A 27912-nucleotide genomic window follows, 5' to 3' on the forward strand; every position below is an offset into this window, starting at 1 on the left:
AAGGCTTTGCTGAAGTCCAAGTATACTACATCCACAGCCTTTCCGTCATCCACTAGGCGGGTCACCTGGTCATAAAAAGAGATCAGGTTGCTCAGGCAGGACCTGCCATTCCTAAACCCATGCTGGCTGGGCCTGATCCCCTGGTTGTCCTCTATGTGCTGTGTAATCACACTCAAGATGATCTCTTCCACGACCTTGCCAGGCACCGAGGTCAGGCTGACAGGCCTGTAGTTCCCGGGATCCTCCTTCTGTCCCTTCTTGTGGATGGGCGTTACATTCGCCAGCCTCCAGTCACCTGGGACTTCCCTGGTTAGCCAGGACTGATAATAAATAATGGAGAGCGGCTTAGCAAGCTCTTCTGCCAGCTCCCTCAGTACCCTTGGGTGGATACTGTCTGGTCCCATAGACTTGTGAGCATCTGTCGGGTTCCGGATTTAAGGTCCGCCTCCAAAGCAAATCTAGAAATAAAATGCAGACAGCCCCCCCCCCCGTCCGCCTCCCCGAGAGAGAGGGAGAGAGAGAGACCCGCCTAATCAGTCAAAAAGGAGCAAATCTAGAAATAAAATGCAGACAATCCCCGTCCCCTGCTCCCCGAGAGAGAGAGAGAGAGAGAGAGACCCGCCTAATTAGTAATTCCAGTGCAGCCCACGTGCGGCGTGCCTGGTTCAATGCAGACACCCGGTATGCTTAACCTGCCTGTAGGTAAAGCACCCCCAAAAAATCCTGACCCGAAATATTAAAGATTCGTGATCCTTGAGTTCAGACAAAGCACAACCGAGGCACGGTATCAACAAACTTGGCTCTGACTTTATTAGGTCCAACACTGAGGCAACTCAATATTCAAGGAAAAGAAAGAGAGAGAGGTAAAAGAAAGAAAGAAACAGAGAAAACAGTTGAAAGAGAAAGAAAAAGAAAATATTCACCACCCTGAGATCCAGCGGCGTCCCGCGGGAAATACCCCCTTCCTACTTGGAAGATGGCGGTGAGGGTCCCACGTGTTGAAGTGATCCAGCCTTTTTTATAGAGTTTTTCCGGCAGAGTCATGTGACTGGGAGCCGTCAGTCAACAGTTCGCACCAATCACAGGTCCGAAGGCGGGACATGTCCGGTTCCTGCGCTGTAGGATTGGCCCCTTGCCAGGCTGTCACCGGAGACACGCATCCGGAGGCGGGTGGAGGGCGGGCGCCTAGCTTATTGCGCCATCTTACGTTGCCAGGCTCAGGCATTCCAGGCAGCCACCATAAGATGTCGCCCGAGCACGTGGTTTACGATTTCTGAGACAATCCTCAAAAGGAAAGGGACAGATTCCCACAGCATCCAAGTAGCATAGCAAGTCACTAACTACTTCCCCCTGAATTACAGGGGGTCTACTCTGCTCCACGTCCCTGTCTACTGGATCAGGGGGGCAGTTGCCCTGAGGATAACCAGTCTTATTGTGAAAGACTGAGGCAAAAAAGGTATTAAGCACCTCAGCCTTTTCCTCATCCCTGGTCACAATGTTCCCCCCGCATCCAATAAGGAATGGAGATATTCCTTTGATCACCTTTTGTTGTTTATGTATTTATAAAACCACTTTTTATTATCTTTTACTGCAGTGGCCAGATTGAGTTCTAGTTGAGCTTTCGCCTTTCTAATTTTCTTTCTACAAGACCTAACGACATCCTTGTACTCTTCCTGAGTTGCCTGCCCCCTTTTCCAAAGATCATAAACCTTTTTTCCCCCTAAGTTCCTGCGAAAGCTCCCTGTTCAGCCAAGCCGGACTTCTTCCCCCACGGCTTGTCTTTCGTCTCATGGGGATGGCCTGCTCCTGTGCCTTTAAGATTATTTTCTTAAAGTATGTCCAGCTTTCCTGGACCCCTTTGTTATCAAGAACTATTTCCCACAGGACTCTCTAAACCAGTGTCCTAAATAGGCCAAAGTCCGCCCTCCAGAAGTCCAAGGTAGAGGTTTTGTTGACCCCCTTCCTTCTTTCCCCAAGAATCGAAAACTCTATCATTTTGTGGTCGCTGTGCCCAAGACGGCCTCCAACCACCACATCTCCCACCAGACTTTCTCTGTTCGTAAACAGCAGGTCTAGTGGGGCACCTCCCATGGTGGGCTCCCTAACCAGTTGTGTTAGGAAGTTATCTTCCACACACTCCAAGAACCTCCTAGACTGCCTCCTTTCTGCCGAGTTGAGTTTCCAGCAGACATCCGGCAAATTAAAGTCTCCTACTAGAACAAGGGCTAGCAAACTCCAGGGCTTGTTAAAGGCTGCATTCAGCTTTTGCTGTTTGCTGTGTTGTTTATCACTTTGTTTTGCTTTGCCTCAGAGAGCTGTGATAAAAGCACTGGCCTTCAGCCTAATACGGTATTCGGCCCCTGCATTGCTGCTGTCACAGTACTCTGGGAACCATGTCATGGAGACAATTAACAATTACATCTTTCTCCTCTTCTTTTGGAGCCACTTTGTGGGGGAAATGAAGAATAGCTCCCTGAGCGAGCTGCAAAATATGGGGAAAGATTACAGCTGTGAATCAAACAAGCAAATTATCACCTGATTGCTCCCATTCTGGGATAGTGGGGCCCACAGTCAGGAACTAGAGGGTAAGGAAGTCTGACAGCTGGGATCCCTAGCTAAGCACAATGGAATCAACAAAGGGATTGGAAGAGGGGCTCTTGTTGAGTGTGAAGGTGAGGTATCCTCCCAAGGAAGGTCTTGTAAACTACCAAGGCAAGTAGACCACTGCTGAGTAAGGTTTCCAGTCTCTGAGAGAATTAGTGGCGATGGAAGTAGTCTAAAGAGACCTGTACAACAATCAGGCCTCCAAAGATATGGATGATGTCCAGTGCACACAGGCCATGTGGTGGAGGTTAATAAGGAACGCACTGATGTTGTATGCCATAACCCTGTCATTAATGGACTGGGTAGACATCAAGGCACCAACTGTGGATAGACTGGCCTGCCAGCTCCAGCACTTCAAAGAGAATTTCTCTTCCTCCCAAAGGCTATGAGCTTGTATCTTGGCTGTGGAGAAACTGTCCTGTCAGTTCCAGGGGCTTGAATAGAATACTGAGCATCTCTTCCTTCTTGCCCCTACAGGCCAGCATCTCAGCTATCAAGAGTTCTGCACAGAGTCAGCCTTTTCCTGTTAAAGGGAAAAGGAACCGCAGGCACATGCTATGTGCCACCCTGTGGTTCTATCTGAACAGTCATGGGGAGGACATGAGGAAGTGGGATGGTGCACCTACCTTGGACCTAGAACACCACATATGGCAATTGCAGGCAAGAACAGTGTCTAAAAAGGGTCCATCCACGAAGATTATTGCTCTGGCTGCTGTTGAGCAACTCCCCAGACAAAGTAGAAGGGTAGAGGATGCAGCTCCTCCTGATCCTGATGAAGGGACTTCTGGTTTGAAATTTCAGGAGTCAAATAATGAATGTTCTGACCAAGAATAGAGTGGGTCCCTGCCTCTGGACAGGTGGAGGAAACGGACAAAGAGATATGCTATGGGAGACCACGGTAAAGGTCTTTCTGAAGTCTAGCTAAACAATGTCCTGTCCATTACTCTCCCCTCATCTGCAGAGAGTCATCTCATAATAGAAAGCTATGAGTTTAGCCAGGCACAATTTGCCCTTTTTAAATCCATGTTGGCTATTCCCAATATCTTGTAGATGGGCATCAGATTCGCTAATTTCCAGTCACCTGGGACCTCCCTGGTTAGCCAGGACTGCTGATAAATGATGGGAAGTGGCTTGGTGAGCACTTCCGCCAGCTCTCTCAGTACCCTTGTGTTGGGGTCCGCGCGAGGAAGGAACTACAGCACACCAATATGGTGCTCTAATAGCTTCTTTATTTTGGTTAACACACACTTTTATAACCTACATACTCTCTTATGTAACGGTTACACACTAAGCTATTGGCTACAAGTATTGTCCATAATCTGGCTGCGTGCCACCTCTACTGTTCTAATTGGATACTTACTATAAACTTAAGCAAGCCACATCCCTATGCTTTCTTGCTATCTCATGCTGTTACATAACAGTGTACTGGTATGTTCTCTCTATAACTTTCCCACGGTCCAGGCCCCTACATCTCCCCCTTTCTTTCTTAATATAAATGGCAATGGTTCTTGATACCATTCCCTGCAAAACCTTTTATAGTACAGAATACCAATACAAAATGAATAGCAATACTTGCACCAAGCCTTTCACTAGGCTGGCTATCCACCCTCCAATTCCCAGACCACCCAACCAGTTCATCCAAAAAACCCATGATGTTCCCGCATCTTCTGTTCTGGATTCAGATTCTGGAGTCACGGCCAGATGATACGTGCAAGGCGGTGATCACACCTCCTCAAGGCCTCTGGTGTTAGAGTTGTCTGGTCCTGTAGCGTAGGCTGGTTCATCTAGCCACGGCTTCACCCATTTGGCCGGAACCCATTGGCAGTTATTTCCTGTGGAGATACAAGCATACCCTCTGCCCCAGGTTATTAATTGCTTTGGCCCTTCCCAAGTGCCTGATTCTGGGATGAATACCCTTACTGGTACATTTGTATTACTGAAGTCTTTATGATTTCCCTGCCCGTGAGCTACGGCAGGTGGTGTTTGCGAGTTCTGCTTAGGGTTTAGCCAATTTAATACAAACAATGTTTTATGTAGCGCATCCTGTGGTCCCATCTCCCCCTGTTTTCGAATAATTTCTAAATGCTCTTTTAATGTGTGATGTGCACATTCCACAATTGCCTGCCCTGTAAAATTATATAGAATACCGCGTACATGTGTAATACCCCATTTCTGCATAAACTCTGCAAGCGATTCAGATCGATAGGCAGGGCCATTATCAGTCTTAATTTGTTCTGGCTGGCCCATTACTGCAATAGCTTGCAACAAATGTTTTTTAACAGCCTTAGCTGTCATGGAGGTCAGGGCTGTAGCCCACATGTGACCGGAGCAGGTGTCAATTGATACATGGATATATTTGAGTCGGACAAAGGCAGCATATTCGGTGATGTCTGTTTGCCAGATCTGTCTGGGTTGGATTCCCCTGGGATTTGCTCCCGCAATCTGTAACACAGGTATTCTAGCACAATCAGGGCAAGAAGCTATAATCGCCCTTGCATCAGTCTTTGTCAATTGGAATTGCGATCGCAATGCTGCTGCAGATTGGTGAAAAAATTGATGAGATTGTCGAGCCTCTGTTAATTTTGCCTGCGGGGATCTGTCCACCGGAAACGTGGATACCAACTGATCGGCTCGGGAGTTTCCTTCCACCAAACCTCCGGGTAAACTGGTATGGCTTCTAATGTGGGTGACAAATACTGGGTGTAGACGGTGTTGCATTTCATGGCATAGGTCGAGAAAGGCTTTGAACAGCAGTTCATTGGCGATATGGCAAAGCAACGGTCGGTGTATGCGTTTCACAACCCTTACCACGTATAGGGAATCCACTACCAAATTTAAGGGTGCTTCGCGCCACTTTTGTAAGGCCAGGAGTACAGCTTGTAATTCTAAAACCTGAACGGATCCTTCTGTTGTAAGGAGACCAACACTTTGTCCTCAGTCTTGTTAACATCAAAGATGTACTGGGGATTCTGAAGGAAGGTGTCTTTGTTATCAAAGCATCCACCAGAGCGATTTAGCAGGGGCTCTGAATTCTTTGTCCAAGCCACGTGCATCATTTTCTTCTCCCAGGTCTTGTGGACACTGAAGTAGGAGGTATTCACAATCCGGCAGGTGTCCACTTGTGTTACTGTTTGGTTTTTAGAGAATGATGTTAGCAACTGCATCACATGTTTATTGTCCATTCCGTACTGCATCACTGCTTCTTGTAACTGCTTCACAGTTTTCCAATCAAACGGTGCCCGTTGACGACGATCTTCTTGTGTGAAAACTGGCATTGCGGTGATATTAGGCGGTAACATTACTCCTTCGATGGTAACCTCTCGAATGACTCCCCGCCATCGTTGCCCTGGATCATAACCAGGTAATGCTTCAGGCCGTGTATTCTGGTCATCACCAGGATCGTCGGAATCTGGAGTCTGACATTGGCGTAGATGGAGCTCGAGCTCCACCTGCTGGTCTGTGAGTGCTATGCTCTTGCCGCGGCGGGTCAGTCAGTCGGCGCATGCGCGAACGAGAAGACGATGTTTCGCCCAGGGGAGGCGACGTCCCGCCCCGGGGAGGCGACAGACCACGCTGGGGAGGCGACGGACCGTCCAGGCCACTCCCAAATCTGCCGCGTAGGTACGCGTCAGCTTCTGCCTCCTCCCAGTCTCCGTTCTCCACACAAATTCGCGCCCACTTCCGGATTGTTTCCTCTTTGTGCTTTAGCTCTGCCGGAGTAAGTTCCGGTTCTGCTGGCGGAGCTGTCTGCTTCTCGATAGCCTGTCCAAGAGCCTCTAACCCACTAGATATCGCCTGCGAGGCTTTATTGCAAGCGAGTTGCCACGATGTTTCACTAGCTCCTCCATCTAGCCTCTCCATTTTTTTTAATATTTCCTGCATTTGCTGTTCTTGTCGCTGCAGCAACTCTCGCAAAGGCGCGTTACTATCCGCTTCGGGAGCGGCGTCTGACTCATTTGTTTCTACTTCCATGGGGAGGGGTACAGTTTCAGTATTCACCGGTGGCTGTTTGCCTCTGGCAGCCTCCGGAGGGGGTACTGAGACCCCAGATGTCACCTCCGGCCCCACTTCATAAGGCATTAACGGGGCTAACGGGGCTGTTGATTCTCCACCCCAAAACTCTTCCTCAATCGCAGGGTAAACAGCTGGCACCGAGCCAGCGGGGGGGGAAGGGGGGGGCGGTGGAGGGCGCCGAACCTGCGGGGGGAGTGGGGGGGGGGAGTATCGGAAAGTTCTCGTAGGGAGGGGCTGCCTCTACAGGGTACGCCGGTAACTGCTCTTTTTCTTCTGGTATTAGTGCTTTTTTGAGAGTGGATCGCACTTTCGCCTCAGAGGACATAGCCTCCAGCATATCCCTCACTTTCTTCCAAGATTTAATTAGCTTTTTAGCCTTTTTATCTCCCACCGTGACTAATTGCGAAAGTTCTTGCCCTAGCTCGTCCCAGCAAGCTACAGAAAACAACTGATCGGTGGTTTTTAGAAAATCTCTTTGCTGGCCCCATTCCAGCAAAGTTTCTACTTCTTTTCTTTTTATCTTAATCTCATTTTGCGCAGCTATCTGCAAAATACATTCCACCTCCGCCTTTTCCAGTGCAGATACTGCACCCTCCATCCTGCCGTTAATCACGTAGACCTACAATTCCCCGTCTCTCTCGAACGGATTCCCGTCTCTCTCGGACGGCTTCCCCGTCTCTCTCGGACGGCCTCCTCGTCTCTCTCGGACGGCCTCCTGCCTCTCTCGGACAGCTTCCCCGTCTCTCTCGGACGGCTTCCCCACCTCTCTCGGACGGCTTCCCCGCCTCTCTCGGACGGCCCGGCTTACCTCCGCCGGCACAGCAGTCACCCTCGCGTCTTTCGTCTGGTCCCCCTTCTCCGATGCAACGATCACGTCGGGGTCACCATAATGTTGGGGTCCGCATGAGGAAGGAACTACAGCACACCAATATGGTGCTCTAATGGCTTCTTTATTTTGGTTAACACACACTTTTATAACCTACATACTCTCTTATGTAACGGTTACACACTAAGCTATTGGCTACAAGTATTGTCCATAATCTGGCTGCGTGCCACCTCTACTGTTCTAATTGGATACTTACTATAAACTTAAGCAAGCCACATCCCTATGCTTTCTTGCTATCTCATGCTGTTACATAACAGTGTACTGGTATGTTCTCTCTATAACTTTCCCACGGTCCAGGCCCCTACACCCTTGGGTGGATCTCATCCGGCCCTGTAGACTTCTGCATGTCTAAGTGGCGTAGCAGGTCTCTAACCATTTCCCCTTGGATTATGGGGGCTTCATTCTGCTCCCCATCCCTGTCTTCCAGCTCAGGGGGGGCTGGGTACCCAGAGAACAACTGGTCTTACTACTGAAGACTGAGGCAAAGAAGGCATTAAGCACCTCAGCCTTTTCCTCATCCTTTGTCACTATGTTTCCCCCACATCCAGTAAAGGATGGAGACTCTCCTTGGCCCTCCTCTTGTGGCTAATTTGTAGAAACAGTTTTTATTGCCTTTTATGGCAGTGGCCAGATTAAGTTCTAGCTGGGCTTTGGCCCTTCTAATTTTTTCCCTGCATAGCCTCACAACATCCTTGTAGTCCTCCTGAGTGGCCTGCCCCTTATTACAAAGCTCATAAACTCTCCTTTCTTTCCTGAGTTCCAGCTAAAGCTCTCTGTTCAGCCAGGCTGGTCTTCTTCCACTATGGCTTGTCTTCCAGCACATGGGGACGGCCTGCTCCTGTGCCTTTAAGATTTCCTTCTTGAAGAGTGTCCAGCCTTCCTGGACCCCTTTCCCCTTCAGGACTGCCTCCGAAGGGACTCTGTCAACCAGGCTCCTAAACTGGCCAAAGTCTGCACTCTGGAAGTCCAAGGTAGCAGTTCTGCTGACTCCCTTCCTTACTTCCCCAAGAATTGAAAACTCTACCATTTCATGATCACTATGCCCAAGACGGCCTCCAACCATCAGATGACCCACAAGTCCTTCCCTATTAGCAAACAGGAGGCCCAGCAGTGCGCCTTCCCTAGTTGGCTCACTCACTAGCTGTGTCAGGAAGTTATCTCCCACACACTCCAGGAACCTCCGAGACTGTTTTTTCTCTGCTGTATTATATGTCCAGCAGCCATCCAGTAAGATGAAGTCCCCCACGAGAACAAGGGCAACTGATCGTGTGACTTCTCACAGCTTCTTATAGAATATTTCATCTACCTCCTTATCCTGGTTTGCTGGTCTATAGCAGCCTCCCACCATGATACCTGCCTTGTTGGCCTTCCCCCTGATTCTTACCCATAAACACTCAACCCTATCGTCAACATCCTCAAGCTCTAGACAGTCAAAACACTCCCTAACATACAGAGCCACCCCACCACCTCTCCTACCTTGCCTATTCCTTCTGAAGTGTTTATAACCATCCATTGCAGCACTCCAGTTGTGTGAGTCATCCCACCATGTTTCTGTGATGGCAACTATGTCATAGTTTTCCTGCTGCACAACGGCTTCCAGATCCTCCTGTTTGTTGCCCATGCTGTGTGCATTGTTGTAGATGCACTTCAGTTGGGCTATTGATCCTGCCACCTTTGTGGAGGGGACAAGCCTTAATGCTTGTATGACCATTCTGGAGCACTTACACGATTTCTAAACCATTACTAACCCTTGCGTCTCTGTTGCTGCATGGCTCTCCATCCCCCTCCACCACTGAGCTGGCAGACCGAAGGACCTCACTAGCACATCGTCCCTCACACACTGATGTGCCGCGCCCAGGCTTGTCTCTAATGAGCCTGGTTTTATCCCCTCCCCCCTTCAATACTAGTTTAAAGCTCTTTCAATGAGCCCTGCTAAATCCTCCGCAAAGATCCTTTTCCCCCTTTGAGACAAGTGTACCCCATCTGCCACCAGCAGGCCAGGACCCACGATCCAAGAACCCAAAATAGTCCCGGTAACACCAGTCTCGGATCCAGGAACTGATCTTCTGGCTCTTCCTGTTTCTTCTTTCATCACACCCTTCAACTGGAGGGATAGAGGAGAACACTACTTGTGCCCCGATCCCTTAACCAGTTGACCCAAGGGTCCCTTAATTGCCCTCTGACTTCTCATAGCTACTTCCTCACTGCCAACCTGAAATATCAATAACGGATAATAATCTGAGGGCCTTACCAGGGTAGGAAGCTTTCTCTTCACATCTTTAACCCAGGCCCCAGGGAGGCAGCAGACTTCCCTGTGAAGCAGGTCTGGTCTGCATATCGGGCCTTCTGTTCCCTTCAGGACAGAGTCTACCAAGACAATGACCCGTCATTTTTTCTTTATGAATGCTGTTTTGATGCAGGGCTTAGGTCGACTTAACCTCGGCAGCACCTCTGAGCTAGTCGAACCATCCTCCTTATTACTGTCCCGATCCCCTTTCAGAGCCTCAGACCTATTACTTAGGGGCACCTGGGATGGTGGGGCAGTCACAGAGGTGACGCGCCTGCTGTGCCTGCTGCGGTGGGCAGGAACTTGCTGTCATTGCCCCTTATCCCTTAAGTCCCTCTGTTCAGCCATGCAGAGAGAGGACCGGGAATCCCCCGTCATGTGCCCTATCTGCCTGTCGGGTCTGTCCCAGGGAAGGTAGGGTGCGATTCCCATAGTCTCTCTCTCTCTCTCTCTCTCACTCCCTGATACTCCTCAACCTACTCACCTCCTCTCCAAGCTCCGCCACCAAGCGGAGGAGTTCCTTTACCTGGGCGCACCTCACACAGGTGTGCTCACTGCTGCTGTCCGGTGCTGGCATGAGAGCAGGGCAGACCCTGCACCCTGACACCTGGGTGGCAGCGTGTTCCCCCCAGAGCTCTCTCTGGGAACCTGCATCGGTTGTGGCAGGTGCAGACATTAGAGAGCCCATCAGACCATGTTGGTCAGGTCTTTCTCCAGTCAGGGCTTGAAAACCTTCAAGGATGGAGACTGTGAAACCTCTCTGGGCCCTGGCTCCATTTCTTGATTGCCCTCATGGTGAAAAACTGTTTCTTTATATCCAGTCTGACCCTCTCTTGTTTCAGTTCATACCAGTTGTCTCTCATCCCCCCACCATGCATTGTTGTGAAGATCCTGGCTCTGTCTTCTTGCTGTCTTCCTCAGGTACTGAGGGGCTGCAATCAGCTTGCTTCCAGGCTGAACAAGCACAGTTCCCTCAGCCTCTCCTCATAGTGTAAGTACTCCAGCCACCTGATCATCTTGGTGGCCCTCTGCTGAACTCACTCCAGTTTATGAATGTCTTTCCTGTATCAGGGTGCCCAAAACTTGAAGCAGTATTCTAGATGTGGTCTGATGAGCATCAAGTAAAGGAGGATAATCACTTCCCTCAGTCTGCTGTTTGCACTCCTGTTAATCCAGCACAGGATGCTGTTGGCCTTTTTTGCTGCCAGGGCACACTGCTGGCTCATGTTCAGCTTGCTGTCTGTCAAGACCCCCAGGGCCTTTTCAGCAGAGCTGCTTCCCAGCCAGTCAGTCCTCAACCTGTTTTGTCACCAGGGTTTATTCTTCTCTAGGTGCAGGACTTTGCATTTGTCCTTGTTGAATTTCATGAGGTTCCTATTGGCCCATTCCTCCAGCCTCTCTAGGTCCCTCTGAATGGCATCCCTGCCCTTGAGTGTATCAGCTGGCCCTCCCAACTTTGTATCATCTGTAAACTTGACAAGAGTACACTCCATCACTTCCTTCAGATCGAGTCCTGTTTAGGATGGACTGAGTGCATGTACCTTGGGGGGAGAGTATGTTGGACTGGTGGTACAAATATGCAGAGTGGAATGAGGAGTTGGGTTATCATGTTTTGAGCAACTTGTGTACCCTGGTGGCACTGCAAATTCACTGCAGCCAAGACTGAACACAGGCTTTGCTGCTCTGGGTCTGGCCTCCAGCAGGGTCTCTGCTGTCTGCCCAGTCAGGAGCACGTAGGTCTCCATGTGCTGCCAGGACACCCCTCAGGTCCTGGGAGTGAGAGGCCTCCAGCCCTCTCACTGCAGCTGGCAGGAAACAGCTGTGTGGTGGGAGTTGCTGAGATGAAGCTTATGTGGAAGGACATGAAGGAGGATGATGTGGGACAAGTGATGCAGATCCCCTGTCATTATATTTGTCACGGCGGTCAAATAAAGACAGGAGACAGAAGGATAGTTCCAAGCAGACAGCAAAGCAAAAAGCAAAAGCAAAAGGCAAAAGCGCCCGCGTTTATTATGCTCCATTTTTTATATCTTCCCCCTCTAGATGGCTAGCTTTATGATTGGTTGCACTCGCTGTTCACGCGCCCGTCCTCAACTGCTCATTGGTCGTCACGCGCTGGCCACGAGTCCATGGTTGGCAGCTGGAATGTCACTCCGCATCCTGTTTTTCTCACATCCTGTTTTCTTGCTAAATTCCTCTTCACTCTCAGGTTTAACCGTTTCAAGGACATAGCTCCATTCCTTCAAGGTCAGGGCCGCCAGCAGCCCAGTCCAATCCCTCAATCCCCCAAGGAGCCCAAGGAAATGTAGTACACCTACAACCTTCTGTAGGTGTGTGACAGCTTACAGGCCTCCACCACCAGCAAGGTGCAGACTGACTTGGCCAAAGGCAACGTGGGCATCAACTGCATCTGCACTACCCTCACCATCTGTGTGGAGACCATCATCTTTGACTCAGGCCTGCCAGCTGCAGATCAAAGGCATGAACATCCAGGGCAATGAGTATGTCAAGAGGGGGGCCTACCACACCACTGAGCTGGAGCCCAACTGTCAGTTCATGCTGGCCAAGAAGCAGTGGGACAACATGGTGCTGGATCACATCAAGCAAGCGTGCTATCTAGTCTGGAGTGCTGATGTGGCAGTCATGGTCATGCAGGAGAGTCTGGTTTGCATCTGCCTGGTTACTCCTAGCGTGACTTCTACATGAGACAAAGTGGAGGTGAACATTCCCAGGAAGTAGAAAGGGAACTGCATGCAGCATGAATGGGCCCTGGAGAGGTTTTATGAGCAGATGGTGCATGTGATTCAGCAGTATGTCAGCTTTGAGGTGGTGAAACGCCAGCTGGTAGCCAGCCTGGGCTTTGTTCGGGAACAGTTATGTAATTACACGTTCCAGGCAGTCAAGACTGACAAGTTCCTGCTGAAGAACAGGTCCAAGTTCCTACAGGTCCGTTCTTCCTCAGAACATAAATATGTATTGAAGGAAGCCCTTTGACCAGGCCGTAACTATCTGTCCCTTTGACACTAAGGCAGCTGGTAAGGTCAATGCTTTAGATGACATCTATAAAATGCTGCAGCATGAGCCCAACCAGACTTTTTGTGGTCTCAAACATGTGGAGGACAATGAAGCCATGGCCATTGATAACTTGCTGATCAGCAATGAGCTCTTCCAGCACCAGGATGTGGCTACATGCACGTGATATGTTAAGCAGGTAGACAGTGTACAGGATATGGATGCAGTGTGCATTTTCTCTAGTCTTCATGTGTCTGGGGAGTAGCTTGGCCAGCTGATGGATGGCAGCTGTCCTGCACTCTTCTGTTGCTGAGCTCTGACCAGGAAGATGAATCTAGCTCTGGAAGGGATTGATAATGGTGACTTCATTCCACCCTTTCTTTTCCCAATTCACACTGAAATTACAGTAGAAGCTGTCCCTTCCTAAAGACTTGGCAGATGTGCCATGGCATGTAATATAAGAAATACTGTCAGAAAGTTAAAGTATCTATCTCTGTTCAGTACTCTAATAGCTATAATAATGATTATGGATATACTGTGGAGTGGAGTTGACTGTTTTTACTAGTTACACCCTGGACTTCCAGTAGTACAAGAAACCGAGATTGCTCCCAAAAGCTGCTGATTCTGCATATACTAGCACACTGGCAGCTTAATGTTTTGGAATTTGTATGAAAAGATAATATATTGCTGCACAACTGCAGCCTTTCATCCCTAAAAGGACAAACAACTCTTGTTCTTTGCCACTCTATTCATCCATCCCTTGCTGTTCAACTCATGCATCTATGTTCTATCTCGCTCCACTCTGTTCTCAGTCTGTTGTCTGCTTGCCTGTTGTATCTTAACCTTCTGACCTCTCTGCATGTTGGTATGGCTACTTTCTTCTTTTGTGTTTTCTTGTTTCTCCACCATCAGTTCCAGTGTCTGGCAATGGCTTGGCTACTATATCTATTAGGAAAAGTCATGTTTATTCTCTTTGCCTTTGTAGGATTGTGTTTCCCTTGGTTTGTGGAAAGGCTGCACAGGTAGTCTTGTCACAGATAAGAGGCATCAGGGGATGAAATGTGCTTGCTGTAGTTGCGATCTAAAATGCAGTCTTTGGAGAATTCACAAGTTACTGTCAAATATTACCTGACATATATGAAATGAAGTTTGGATAGTCTTAGATGGAAATCGTACAAGATACTTATCTCTGAGATGAAGCCCAGCTCCCCCCTGCCCCCCGCCCCGAACTGAATGTGATGACATTCAAACAAAAATGAAAAGTGTGATTGTACTGGAGCCTCTCAAGAAAATTACTAAAAAACTTTTAGCACATGTAGAATACTGTGTCTGCTCTTGACCTTATTTTGAAAATGGTTTAATTGATTTAGTGGAATTTCTTGCTAAACTTGTAAAACTCAGGCTGAAATTTTCCATGCTGGTTGTCTGCCACGGGGTGAATTTTCTTCTTTGTTTTCCACAAACTTTTCAGAAGTTTCTTTCAAACTATGTGAAATATTGGGTACCGTTAACAATAGGTTGCTATCTGTGAAAACAGGGACTAATTCAAATTCATGGTCTGTGTTGAGAATATGTTCCCATAGAACTCTAAAGTAGGGGAAAGCAAAGAAAAAGGGGCTTATGGGCTTGACCTCAGACTGGGACACTAAAGAATTATGAGAAAACTGAAAAGCTACCTTAGACTTTGGTTTGACCTTGGGTAACATTTTTAATCTTCTTGCTCCTCCCTCCCCCATCTGTGGATTGAGGATTGACTCCTTAATTTATGTGGAAACATTGCAAGGTGTTTGTACAAGTATTGCATTGTTACAGCTTGTCGTATTGCTTTTACATTGCAAATAAATGAAGGCATTGTGACAAAGGAAGGTTTCTGATAGGAAGTTGTGTAAATTGCTTCAGAAGAATACTAAATTGCAGAAGCATGGGGAATGTAAACACACAAATAGTGGTTGAAGCCTTCTCAAACAGTTAAAAGACAGAGGATTTCAGGAGAGCATATTTTGGCATGTTCATGGATCTACTTGACAGGATCCCATGGGGACTGCCCTGGAGGGCAAGTGGCCAAGGAAAGCTGGGTGAACTTCAAGAACGACCTTTTCAAAGCACAAGAACAGTCCTTTCTGATGTGCAGGAAGTCGAGTAAGGATGGCAGAAAATGCTCAAATGCAAAAAGGAAGTATGCAATGGGCTATACAAGTACATTGACAGCAAAAGGAAAGCTAAGGAAAATGTGGATCTACTGCTCAATGGGACAAGGATCTAGTGACCAAGGATATGAAGAAGGCTGAGGTATTCAATGCCTTCTTTGCCTCAGTCTTTACTGGTAAGGCCTGTTCTCTGGCCTATCAAGTCCCTGAGCCTACTAGCAGAGTCTAGGGGAGTGAAGCAGTATCCACTGAAGCCAATTGGACGTACACAAGTCCATGGGACCAGATGGAATTCATCCAAAGATGCTGAGGCAGCTGGCCAATATCATTGTCAGGCTGCTGTCTATTGTCTTGAAAAGATCATGGTTGATTGGTGGAGGTTCCTGATGACTTGTCGCCGAGGGGAGCTGCAGTCGCCGAGGGGAGCTGCTCTGGAGCTGGCCCGTCCCGCAGCAGAGCAGCAGATCTTGGCGCACAGGGGATTTTCTTGAGGTAAGGAAACGCCAGGGCAGTGGCGAGAGCTGCCAGGAGCCAGCAGCTCTCGTGGAGAGTCGCTGATGAGGCAGGGGCATTGCCAGAGCAACTGCGGCCCCTCCTACAAAAGGCAGCCTTGGGAGTGCCAGCGACCAGGAATGCCGCGAACAGAGCAGGCAAACAGAGCGTGGTGCATCAGCCAGAGCGTGGCGCGTCAGTTTGCGTGGAAGGGCATGCAGGGAGGGCAGCACAGGGCAAGCGCAGACACCCTACCTGACCCTCAAGGCAGAATGGCAGACACTTGCCTGAGAGCAAGGGCTGCAGCTCCGGCTCGGGGATCTGCACCATCAACCCCAGCGGTGACTGATGCCTCCACCCAGATTGTACTGCCTAAGGGAGAGGTTGGAGTGCAGACCTCAGGCTGCAGGAAGTGCCTTGATCTTTTGCTGGAGGCAGGGACGGGCAGCAGCAGACCTGCCTGCATTAGGTGTGCCCAGGTGGAGGACCTGCTTCATCAGGTGGCTGAGCTGCGGGAGGCAGTGAGGAGGCTGTGTGACATCAGGGAGGCTGAGAGGGAGTTGGATAACGGGGTCCAAGTTCAGGCTGCAGTGGCCCCGCAGTCCATGGCCAAACAGCTGAAAACCCCCTCAGTGGCACACACAGAAGGAAGGGGGGATAAAACTGCAGAGGAATGGAGGGTTGTAAAGGCAAGAACCAGAAGGAGGAAGGGAGTTGCCCTGAAGCCTGAGGTGCCCCTTCAAACCCCCCCAGTGGCACACACGGAAGGAAGGGGGGAATAAAACTGCAGAGGAATGGAAGGATGCAAAGGCAAGGACTAGCAGGAGGAAGAGACTTCCCTTGAAGCCTGAGGTGCCCTTGCAGAACAGCTTCAGTCCTCTGCAGTTTGAGGAGGAAAGACCTGCTGCATCAGGAGACACGCTGGAGCTCAGTAAGGCAGCCCAGTGTGCTCCCTGTATAAAGACCAGTGCTACTAAGAAAAAGCGGCGGGTGACAGTGGTAGGCGACTCTCTACTGAGAAGCACAGAGGCACCCATCTGCCGACCTGATGCACTCTCTAGAGAGGTGTGCTGCTTAATGGGGGCTCACATCAGGGATGTCATGGAGAGACTACCAAGCCTAGTACAGCCCACGGACTAGGAAATCCCCTCGATGATGTAATTGAAAAAATACAGCAGTTAGGTGACCTTGGAGAATGGGGCCCCCAAGGAAGTGCAGGGAACTGAGAAACACGAGACAATCTTAAAGGCAGCGAAAACAGGCTTTCTCAGAAAGAAATGTTTACAGCTTTATTGAGAGATGGTATGTCTCATGATGTTCCAACCCACGAATTGTGGAAGATATATAAATAGAGAGGGTTGAATAAACTGAGCAGGAAAGTGCAGAATTCTAAAGCAAAAGATTCAGGAACAACTCAGCCTATGGCACCTCCTCCGGAGCCTCAACGGGATTTCACATCTGCTCATGGAGGGCCCCCTGCGAGTGGATCAGTTATTCTGGGGGAGGAGGATTGGGAACCATATTCTGACTTGTATCCTGCGTAAGACCTCCCAATTGCCAGGAAAGGCTCTCCAAATCCTCGCTGCAACCAGGGCTCCCCAGCGACTGTGGATCTGGATGATGGTAAAGTATTAAGGCAATTGGTGATGAATCTTTCTTAATCACTATGCTTAATTCTGTGTAGTAATGATTAGGTGCATCACCTTGCTTTGTTTTGTTCCTGCTGTATTATTTTCTCTTACTATTCTATTGCTGCTTTAAACTAAAGTAAAAGTAAGCTTGTCTTTTGAACCTGGTGTCTATGTCCTTTGTGCTGACCCCATCTATTGGCAAAACACTGGAGCATTGGAATGGAAGGATAGAGGCTTTTTAGGAAGGACAGGCAGGGGAGGTGAGGAGGGGGTGTTGCGCTCTATGTCAATGACCAGTTTGAGTGCATGGAGCTCTGCCTGGGGATGGAGGAGGAGCCGATGGAGACCTTATGCATCAGGATTAAAGGGAGGGCAGGGACGAGAGACATTACAGTGGGCGTCTGCTACAGGCCACCTGACCAGGAAGACCAAACGGATGAGGCCCTCTATAGACAGATTGGTGTAGCCTCACGTACACAGGCCCTGGTCCTCATGGGGGACTTCAACCACCCTGATATCTGTTGGAAGGACAACACAGCTGGGCACAAGCAATCCAGGAGGTTCCTGGAATGTCTGGATGACTGTCGCCATTTAAGGCTGGGCAGGCAGTTAAACAGACAGCAGACGCTCTCTGTTAAACTTCTCCTTCCCCAGGGGGGAAAGGAAAAGAGAAAAGGGAGAGAGACTTACAGGTTGGAAAGTTAAAATAGTTTTAATGAACAGTAACAAGGAAAAGAAAGAGTATAATAAATAATGAACTGTATACAAAACCGCTACAGAGCTCCCCCCGATGATGACCACGTCACCGCTGACACTGCAGGGCAGGCACTGGGCAGTCCGGAAGCACACGCGGCAGCAGGCGGGAACCAGGTTCAGGAGCGACGGCAGGAGCGCAGGCAGTCCTCCCAGGATGTCGGCCATAGGGGAAGAGAGTGTGACCCTCGTGGTCCCTCAGCTTTATACTGAGGATGACATGGGTGGGATGGAATACCCCATTAGTCAGTTCGGGTCACCTGTCCTGTCCGCCCCTCCCCACAGATGCGGCACTCTACAGCCCCTTCCTCTGTGGGACAAAGAGACCCAACAGGGACCCTAGTTCCTGCGGCAACAGGCTGTGTAGTCCACTTCAGGAAGTAAAGTAACTAAAAGGAAACTTAACAGAAAAGTCCATCCTAGTCCAAACCAGGACAATGACAACTTCCTTCTCCAAGTGATAGAGGAGCCGACGAGGAGAGGTGCCATGCTGGACCTTGTTCTCACCAACAAGGAGGGGCTGGTGGGGGACGTGAAGCTCAAGGGTAGCCTTGGCTGCAGCGACCATGAAATGGTGGAGTTCAAGATCCATAGGGCAGCAAGGAGGGCGCACAACCAGCTCACCACCCTGGATTTCAGGAGAGCAGACTTTGACCTCTTCAGGGACCTGCTTGGGAAAGTCCCTTGGGATAAAGCCCTGGAGGGAAGAGGGGCCCAAGAAAGCTGGTTAGTCTTCAAGGACCACCTCCTTCAGGCTCAGGAGTGATGCATCCCGACAAAGAGGAAGGCAGGCAAAAATGCCAGGAGGCCTGCATGGATGAACAAGGAGCTTCTGAATAAACTCAGTCAGAAGAAGGAAGCCTACAGAGGGTGGAAGCAATGGCAGGTAGCCTGGGAGGAATACAGAGGAATTGTCCAAGAAGCCAGGGACCAGGTTAGGAAAGCTAAAGGCCTGATAGAATTAAATCTGGCCAGGAATGTCAAGGACAAAAAGAAAAGCTTCTATAGGTACATCGGTGATAAAAGGAAGACTAGGGAAAATGTGAGCCCTCTCCGGAAGGAAACGGGAGACCTGGCTACCCAAGATATGGGGAAAGATGAGGTACTCAATGACTTTTTTGCCTCAGTCTTCACCAGCAAGAGCTCTAGCCTCACCACCCAAGTCGCAGAAGGCAGAGGCAGGGCCTGGGAGGATGAAGAACCGCCCACTGTAGGAGAAGATCAGGTTCGAGACCATCTAAGGAACCTGAAGGTGCACAAGTCCATGGGACCTGATAAGGTGCATCCACGGGTCCTGAGTGAACTGGCGGATGAAGTTGCTAAGCTGCTATCCATCATTTTTGAGAAGTCGTGGCAGTCTGGTGAAGTTCCTGCTGCCTGGAAAAGGGGAAACATAACCCCCATCTTCAAGAAGGGAAAAAAGGAAGACCCGGGGAACTACAGGCCAATCAGTCTTACCTCTGTGCCTGGCAAGATCATGGAGCAGATCCTCTTGGAAACTATACTAAGGCACATGGAAAACAAGGAGGTGATTGGTGACAGCCAACATGGCTTCACTAAGGGCAAATCATGTCTGACAAATTTGGTGGCCTTCTACGACAGGGTTACAGCACTGGTGGATAGGGGAAGAGCAACTGATGTAATCTACCTGGAATTGTGCAAAGTATTTGACACTGTCCCGCACGACATCCTTGTCTCTAAATTGGAGAGACATGGACTTGATGGATGGACCACTCAGTGGATAAGGAATTGGCTGGATGGTCGCACTCAAAGAGTTGCGGTCAATGGCTCAATGTCCAAGTGGACACCAGTGACGAGTGGCATTCCTCAGGGATCGGTATTAGGACTGGTCCTGTTTAACATCTTTGTCGGCGACATGGACAGTGGGATTGAGTGCGCCCTCAGCAAGTTTGCTGACGACACCAAGCTGTGTGGTGTGGTCGACAGGCTGGAGGGAAGGGATGCCATCCAGAGGGACCTTGACAGGCTTGAGAGCTGGGCCTGTGCAAACCACATGAAGTTCAACAAGGCCAAGTGCAAGGTCCTGCATGTGGGTTGGGGCAATCCCAAGCACAAATACAGGCTGTGCAGAGAATGGATTGAGAGCAGCCCTGAGGAGAAGGACTTGGGGGTGATGGTTGACGAGAAGCTCAACATGAGCCGGCAGTGTGTGCTTGCAGCCCAGAAGGCCAACCGCATCCTGGGCTGCATAAAAAGAAGCGTGGCCAGCAGGTCGAGGGAGGTGATACTGCCCCTTTACTCTGCTCTCGTGAGACCCCACCTGGAGTACTGCATTCAGCTCTGGGGCCCCCAACATAAGAAGGACATGGACCTGTTGGAGCGAGTCTAGAGGAGGGTCACCAAGATGATCAGAGGGCTGGAGCACCTCTCCTATGAAGACAGGCTGAGAGAGTTGGGGCTGTTCAGCCTGGAGAAGAGAAGGCTCCGGGGAGATCTCATAGCAGCCTTCCAGTATCTGAAGGGGGCCTACAGGAAAGCGGGAGAGGGGCTTTTTACAAGGACAAGTAGTGACAGGACAAGGGGGAATGGTTTTAAACTGAAAGAGGGTAGATTTAGATTAGATCTTAGGAAGAAATTCTTTTCTGTGAGGGTGGTGAGACAATGGAACAGGTTGCCCAGAGAAGTTGTGGCTGCCCCCTCCCTGGCAGTGTTTAAGGCCAGGTTGGATGAGGCTTTGAGCAACCTGGTCTAGTGGAAAGGTGTCCCTGCCTGTGGCAGGGAGGTTGGAACTGGATGATCTTTAAGGTCCCTTCTAACCCAAACCATTCTATGATTCTATGAGCAACCGCACACCCTCTCCCTGGTGACTAACATGTTGCGTCTTCCATGCCACCTGGAATTGCAATTTGGAGATAAAAGTTGCCACTTGCGCCAACCAAACTGGACTCTACATCCACCACCTCACATACTCGATGACGTGGAAGTACAGCACAGAAATCCAACTCACATCAACTACACATAACCAAGAGAAAGAGAAGCTGGGGGAAGTGAGACACTGGAACAGGTTGCCCAGAGAAGTTGTGGACCCGTCATCATTTGAAGTGTTGTGTGTGTCTAGGGCTTTTCAGTTCACATATGAGGCACTGGCGCAAGAAAAAGTTGTATGACATCTGCAAGGATGAGTAAGGGCAGGACGTTGTCCTACTTATTGGGCAATAAGTAGGATTACAACCCTGGACTTCAGGAGAGCTGACTTTGGCCTCCTCAAGGACCTACTTGGGGGTATCCCATGGGTTAGGGCTCTAGAAGGTAGGGGGGTCCATGACAGCTGGTCAATATTCAAGCATCACTTCCTCCAAGCTCAAGATCGATACATCCCTATGAGTAAGAAATCAAGCAAAGGGGGCAGGTGACCTGCATGGATGAGCAAGGAGCTTCTGGCAAAAATCAAATGGAAGAAAGAAGTCTACGGAATGTGGAAAAAGGGACAGGCCACTTGGGAGGAATATAGGAAGGTTGTCAGAGAATGCAGGGGCGCGACGAGGAAGCCTAAGGCCCACTTAGAACTAAATCTGGCAAGGGACATCAAGGACAACAAGAAGGGCTTCTTCAAGTACATCAGCAGCTAAAGGAAGACTAGGGAAAATGTGGGCCCGCTACTGAATGAGGAGGGTGCCCTGGTGACAGAGGATACAGAGAAGGCAGAGTTACTGAATGCCGCCTTTGCCTCGGTCTTTACAGCTAAGGCTGGCCCTCAGGAATCCCAGACCCTGGAAGTACGAGAGAATGTCTGGAGAAAGGAAGACTTTCCCTTGGTTGAGGAGGATCAAGTTAGAGATCATTTAGACAAACTGGACACCCACAAATCTATGAGCCCCGATGGGATGCACCCACGAGTGCTGAGGGAGCTGGCAGATGTTATTGCCAAGCCACTCTCCATCATCTTTGAAAGGTCATGGAGAACAGGAGAGGTGCCTGAGGACTGGAGGAAGGCCAATGTCACTCCCGCCTTCAAAAAGGGCAAGAAGGAGGACCCAGGAAACTACAGGCTGGTTAGCCTCACCTCCATCCCTGGAAAGGTGATGGAACAGCTCATTCTGGATGCCATCTCTAAGCATGTGGAGGAAAAGAAGGTTATCAGGAGTAGTCAACATGGATTCACCAAGGGGAAACCATGTTTGACCAATCTGATGGCCTTCTATGAGGACACGACTGGCTGGGTAGATGATGGGAGAGCAGTGGATGTTGTCTACCTTGATTTCAGCAAGGCTTTTGACACTGTCTCCCATAACATCCTCATAGGAAAGCTCAGGAATGTGGGTTAGATGAGTGGACAGTGAGGTGGATTGAGAACTGGCTGAATGGCAGAGCTCAGAGGGTTGTGAGCAGCAGCACAGAGTCTGGTTGGAGGCCTGTAGCTAGCAGTGTTCCCCAGGGGTCAGTACTGGGTCCAGTCCTGTTTAACGTATTCGTTGATGACCTGGATAAGGGACAGAGTGTACCCTCAGCAAGTTTGCTGATGACAAAACTGGGAGGAGTGGCCGATACACCAGAAGGCTGTGCTGCCATTCAGCGAGACCTGGACAGGCTAGAGAGCTGAGAAGAGAGGAAGCTAATGAAGTTCAACAAGGGCAAGTGTAGAGTCCTGCACCTAGGGAGGAATTAACCCATGCACCATACAGGTTGGGGGTTGCCAAGTTGCAACCTGGGTTGCAAACCAGGACACTTACAGCTTACAAAAGGTAGCAAGAAAGTACTTAAAAAGAAACAAGGTGATTGTGGCAGAGGTGGACGCACAATGTCAGGGCAACTTGGTGGATATATACCAGTTTTCCAAGCACAGGGATAGTGTTAAGTACATCTTAACAGTGATAGATATATTATCCAAGCATGCATGGGCCATTGGTCTAAAAGGCAAAATGGGCTCTCAAATAGCCAAGGCTTTTAAAATACTTTTTAGTAGGGGGTGAAAGCCTCAGAAATTACAGACTGGCCAGGGAAAAGAGTTTTTAAACCAGCTGCTAAAGCAGTGTAATGTTCATTATTTTATTACTAATAATGAATTAAAAGCCTCTGTCAGAGCATTTTAAAAGGATGCTCAAAACTAAGATGTGGAGATATTTTACAGCAAGCAACACTTTAAGCTGCATTGATGTGTTATCAGTTTAAGAGCTACAGCCATAGCTTCCACAGTTCTATTAGGAGAAACTTTAAGGAATACGTTCATCATTTTTCATGGGTTGATCATATCCTCTGCCCTTCCTCTCATCAAAACTAACATCACAAATGACATCAGTATAGTTTGGCATCAATTCCTTATGTCCAAACAGGCTACTCTTGCACTATGCCTGAGATCAGCTAAGCCAGTATTTGGGCAAGGGAAAATAAGGGAGTAGCATTATGCTCTATTTGCTTTCATAATGGCTGAATCTAGTGACATACAACATGTACCATTACAATAGTCATGCATAATATTGATGCTCTAACTTCTAAGGGCAAAATCTGAGAGGAAGAAGATGACCATAACAACAGCAGACAGGGCATGGAGAGTTTATACCATACTAGGTGTATGAGAGAGCTAACACCATACTAGAATCATGAGAGTAGAACAAAAGAACTTAGTCCTTCTAAAGCCATGGAAGCCATCTCTTAGCATTTATTTCACAAATGATTCTCTGCCAAGACAGCAAAGGGTATGAAATCCTACCTAAATATGGAGTTTCCTTGTTAAAACCAACATTTAGTATTTCATGAAGGAAGTTAATAACAAATTAGTGCAGATTAGTGAAAAAATAATACCCTTCCTAATTATTCAGCAACAGTCCTAGTAAGCATAGCTATGAGCATGATATTATTAAAAAAAAATTTAAAAAATGAAGAGAGGTTTCCAAAGACATGTTGCTATTTAGCAGACAGTACAGATGTTTCTCTGTATAAACAGCTTTGGATCACAGGTCATGACATATCAGTCTAATAGAAAATGGGAAGTGTTCTGAATGATGCTAATGATAGTTCTGCTCAGTCACCCAGTCTAACTCACCATCGTGCAGGTCTGTTGACAGAATTGCCGAGGTTGGAAAGGACCTCTGGAGGTCATCTAGACCAACCCCCCTGCTCAAGCAGGGCCACCTAGAACCAGTTGCCCAGGACCATGTCCAGACAATTTTTAAATATCTCCAAGGAGGGAGACTCCACAACCTCTCTGGGCAACCAGAGTGCTCAGTCACCCTCACAGTAAAAAAGTGTTTCCTAATGTTCAGATGGAACTTCCTGTGTTTCACTTTGTGCTTATTGCCTCTGGTCCTGTCACTGGGCAACACTGAAGAGAACCTGTCTCTATCTTCTTTGCAGCCTCCCTTCAGATATTTATATACATTAATAATGAGATCCTCCCTGAGCCTTGTCTTCTCTAGACTGAACACTCACAGCTCTCTCAGCCCTTCCTCATAGAAGAGATGCTTCAGTCCCATTATCATCTTAATGGCCCTTTGCTGGACTCTCTCCAGTATGTCCATGTCTCTCCTCTACTGGGGAGAACAGAACTGGAGACAGGACTCCAGGTGTGGCCTCACCAGTGCTGAATAAAGGGGAAGGATCACCTTCCTCGACCTGCTGGCAACACTCCTTCTCATGCAGCCCAGGATACCATTAGCCTTTTTTAACACAAAGGCACAGTGCTGGCTCATGTTCAACTTGGTGTCCACCAGGATCCCCAGATCCAGGTGAAGGATTTTGCGCTTCTTGTTGAACTGCATAAGGTTCCTGTCAGCCCATTTCTCCAGGCTGTTGAGGTCCCTCTGGATGGCAGCATAACCCTCTGACATAACACAGAATCACAGAATCACAGAATGTTAGGGATTGGAAGGGACCTCGAAAGATCATCTAGTCCAATCCCCCTGCCGGAGCAGGATTACCTAGATCATGTCACACAGGAATGCGTCCAGGCGGGTTTTGAATGTCTCCAGAGAAGGAGACTCCACAACCTCTCTGGGCAGCCTGTTCCAGTGTTCAGTTACCCTCACCGTAAAGAAGTTTTTCCTCATATTTATGCGGAACCTCCTGTGTTCCAGCTTGCACCCATTGCCCCTTGTCCTGTCAATGGATGTCACTGAGAAGAGCCTGCCTCCATCCTCATGACACTTGCCCTTTACATATTTATAAACATTAATGAGGTCACCCCTCAGTCTCCTCTTCTCTAAGCTAAAGAGACCCAGCTCCCTCAGCCTCTCCTCATAAGGGAGATGTTCCACTCCCTTAATCATCTTCGTGGCTCTGCGCTGGACTCTCTCTAGCAGTTCCCTGTCCTTCTTGAACTGAGGGGCCCAGAACTGGACACAATATTCCAGATGCGGCCTCACCAGGGCAGAGTAGAGGGGGAGGAGAACCTCTCTTGACCTGCTGACCACACCCCTTCTAATACACCCCAGGATGCCATTGGCCTTCTTGGCCACAAGGGCACACTGCTGGCTCATGGTCATCCTGCTGTCCACTAGGACCCCCAAGTCCCTTTCCCCTACGCTGGTCTCCAACAGGTCTGTCCCCAACTTGTACTCATACATGGGGTTGTTCTTGCCCAGATGCAGGACTCTACACTTGCCCTTATTATATTTCATTAAATTTCTCCCTGCCCAACTCTCCAGCCTGTCTAGGTCTCTCTGAATGGCAGCACAGCCTTCTGGTGTGTCAGCCACTCCTCCCAGTTTTGTGTCATCAGTGAACTTGCTGACAGTGCACTCTATTCCCTCATCCAAGTCATTAATGAATATATTGAATAGTACTGGTCCCAGTACCGACCCTTGAGGGACTCCGCTAGATACAGGCCTCCAACTGGACTCTGTCCCATTGACCACCACTCTCTGGCTTCTTTCCTTCAGCCAGTTCACAATCCACCTCACTACCCGATCATCCAGACCACACTTCCCCAGTTTAGCTGCGAGGATGCTGTGGGAGACTGTGTCAAACGCTTTACTGAAATCGAGATAGACCACATCCACAGCTTTACCATCATCTATCCACCTGGTTATGTCCTCATAAAAGGCTATCAAGTTGGTGAAGCCATGTTGACTGCCCCTAATGATCCTCCTATCCTTGATGTGCCTAGAGACAGCACCAAGGACAAGTTGTTCCATTACCTTTCCAGGGATGGAGGTGAGGCTGACCAGCCCGTAGTTTCCTGGGTCCTCCTTCTTGCCCTTTTTGAAGGCGGGAGTGACACTGGCCTTCCTCCAGTCCTCAGGCACCTCTCCCGTTGCCCACGACTTGGCAAAGATGATGGAGAGTGGCCTAGCAATGACTTCTGCCAGCTCCCTCAGCACCTGCGGGTGCATCCCATCAGGGCCCATGGATTTATGGGTGTCCAGGTTGCTTAATTGGTCCCTGACCCAGCCCTCATCAACCAAGACAGACTCCTCCTCTATCCTGACTTCTTCTGGGGCCTCAGGGGTCCGGGGCTCCTCAGGACAGCCTCCAGCAGTATAGACAGATGCAAAGAAGGCATTCAGTAACTCCGCCTTCTTTTTATCCTCTGTCTCCAGGGCCCCCACCTCATTCATCAGTGGGCCTACATTGCCTCTAGTGTTGGCTTTACCTGCCATGTATTTGAAGAAGCCCTTTCTGTTGTCCTTGACCTCTCTTGCAAGGTTTAATTCCAAGGAGGCCTTAGCTTTCCTAGTTGCCTCCTACATCCTCTGGCAACAGACTTATATTCCTCCCAAGTGGCCAGCCCCTCCTTCCGTGGTCTGTACACTCTCTTCTTCCACTTGAGTTTGCCCAGCAGTTCCCTGTTTAACCATGCAGGTCTCCTGGTACCCTTTCTTGACTTCCTACCTGCTGGGATGCTCTGATCTTGAGCTTGGAAGAAGCTGTCCTTGAATGCTAACCAACTATCTTGGGCCCCCTTACCTTCTAGTACCCTGTCCCATGGGATATCCCCTAGCAATTGCTTGAAAAGGCCAAAGTTGGCCCTCCTGAAGTCCAGGGTTGTGATTCTGCTAGCTATTCTGGTCCTGCCACATGAGATCCTGAACTCTACCATCTCATGGTCACTACAACCAAGGCTGCCCTCAACCTTCACCTCTTCAGCCAGATCCTCCTTGTTAGTGAGGATAAGATCCAGCAGCGCTCCTCTCCTAGTTGGCTCAACCACCATTTGCATCAGAAAGTTATCATCAATGCACTGGAGGAACCTCCTGGACTGAGGATGGCTGGCTGAGTAGGCCTCCCAGCAAATATCAGGGTAGTTGAAATCCCCCATGACAACCAGGCCCTGTAATTGCGAGACTGCTCTCAGCTGCCTGTAGAAGGCCTCATCAAGCTCCTCATCCTGATCCGGTGGCCTGTAATAGACACCCACAACAGTATCACCCATGCCAGCCTGCCCCTTAATTCGTACCCACAAACTCTCAACTCCCTCCTGATCTGCCCCTGGACAGAACTCAATACATTCTAGCTGCTCACTCACATAAAGAGCAACTCCACCACCTCTCCTTACTGGCCTGTCTTTCCTGAACAGGACATGGCCATCCATGACCACATTCCAGTCATGCGAGGTGTCCCACCAAGTCTCTGTAATTGCCACTAGATCATAGCCCCCCGACCGAACACGGACTTCTAACTCCTCCTGTTTATTCCCCATGCTGCGTGCATTGGTGTACAGGCATTTCAGGGAGCGAGCTGAGCACACCAATTTCACCCTAGGGGGATGGGAGGCCTCCTGGTCTACCTCAACACTAGAGCGTTGCCCCAGTGGTGCAAGTCCAGCTACAACCCCATCCCCCTTCGAATCTAGTTTAAAGCTCTCCGAATGAGCCCTGCTAATTCCTGTCCCAGAACCCTTTTGCCCCTATGACATAAGCCTTTCCCATGTCTTACTGTCAGGTCTGGTGTCTTATAAAACCAGCCATTATCAAAGAATCCAAAGCCCTGCCTGTAGCACCAGTCCCGTAGCCAGTCATTTATGGAGAGAATCCTACTATTCCATCCTATGTCATCACCCGAAAATGGAAGGAGGGAGGAGAAAACAACTTGTGTCCCAGACTCTTTCACCAACTGTCCTAAGGCCTTGAAGTCTTTTTTCATCCCCCTCAGACTACGGGAGGGGGTATCAACCACTCCTCACAGTTTTGT

The 27912-nt window shown here is 49.3% G+C and overlaps 1 pseudogene; it reads left to right on the forward strand.

The window, feature by feature from the left end:
- The first annotated feature begins 11632 nt into the window (after positions 1 to 11632).
- Positions 11633 to 13157, forward strand: LOC137675785 (protein pelota homolog; annotated as a pseudogene).
- The last annotated feature ends 14755 nt before the right edge of the window (positions 13158 to 27912 follow it).

Source organism: Nyctibius grandis, chromosome W (assembly GCF_013368605.1).
Source record: "Nyctibius grandis isolate bNycGra1 chromosome W, bNycGra1.pri, whole genome shotgun sequence".
In the NCBI taxonomy this organism is placed as follows: Eukaryota; Metazoa; Chordata; class Aves; order Nyctibiiformes; family Nyctibiidae; genus Nyctibius; species Nyctibius grandis.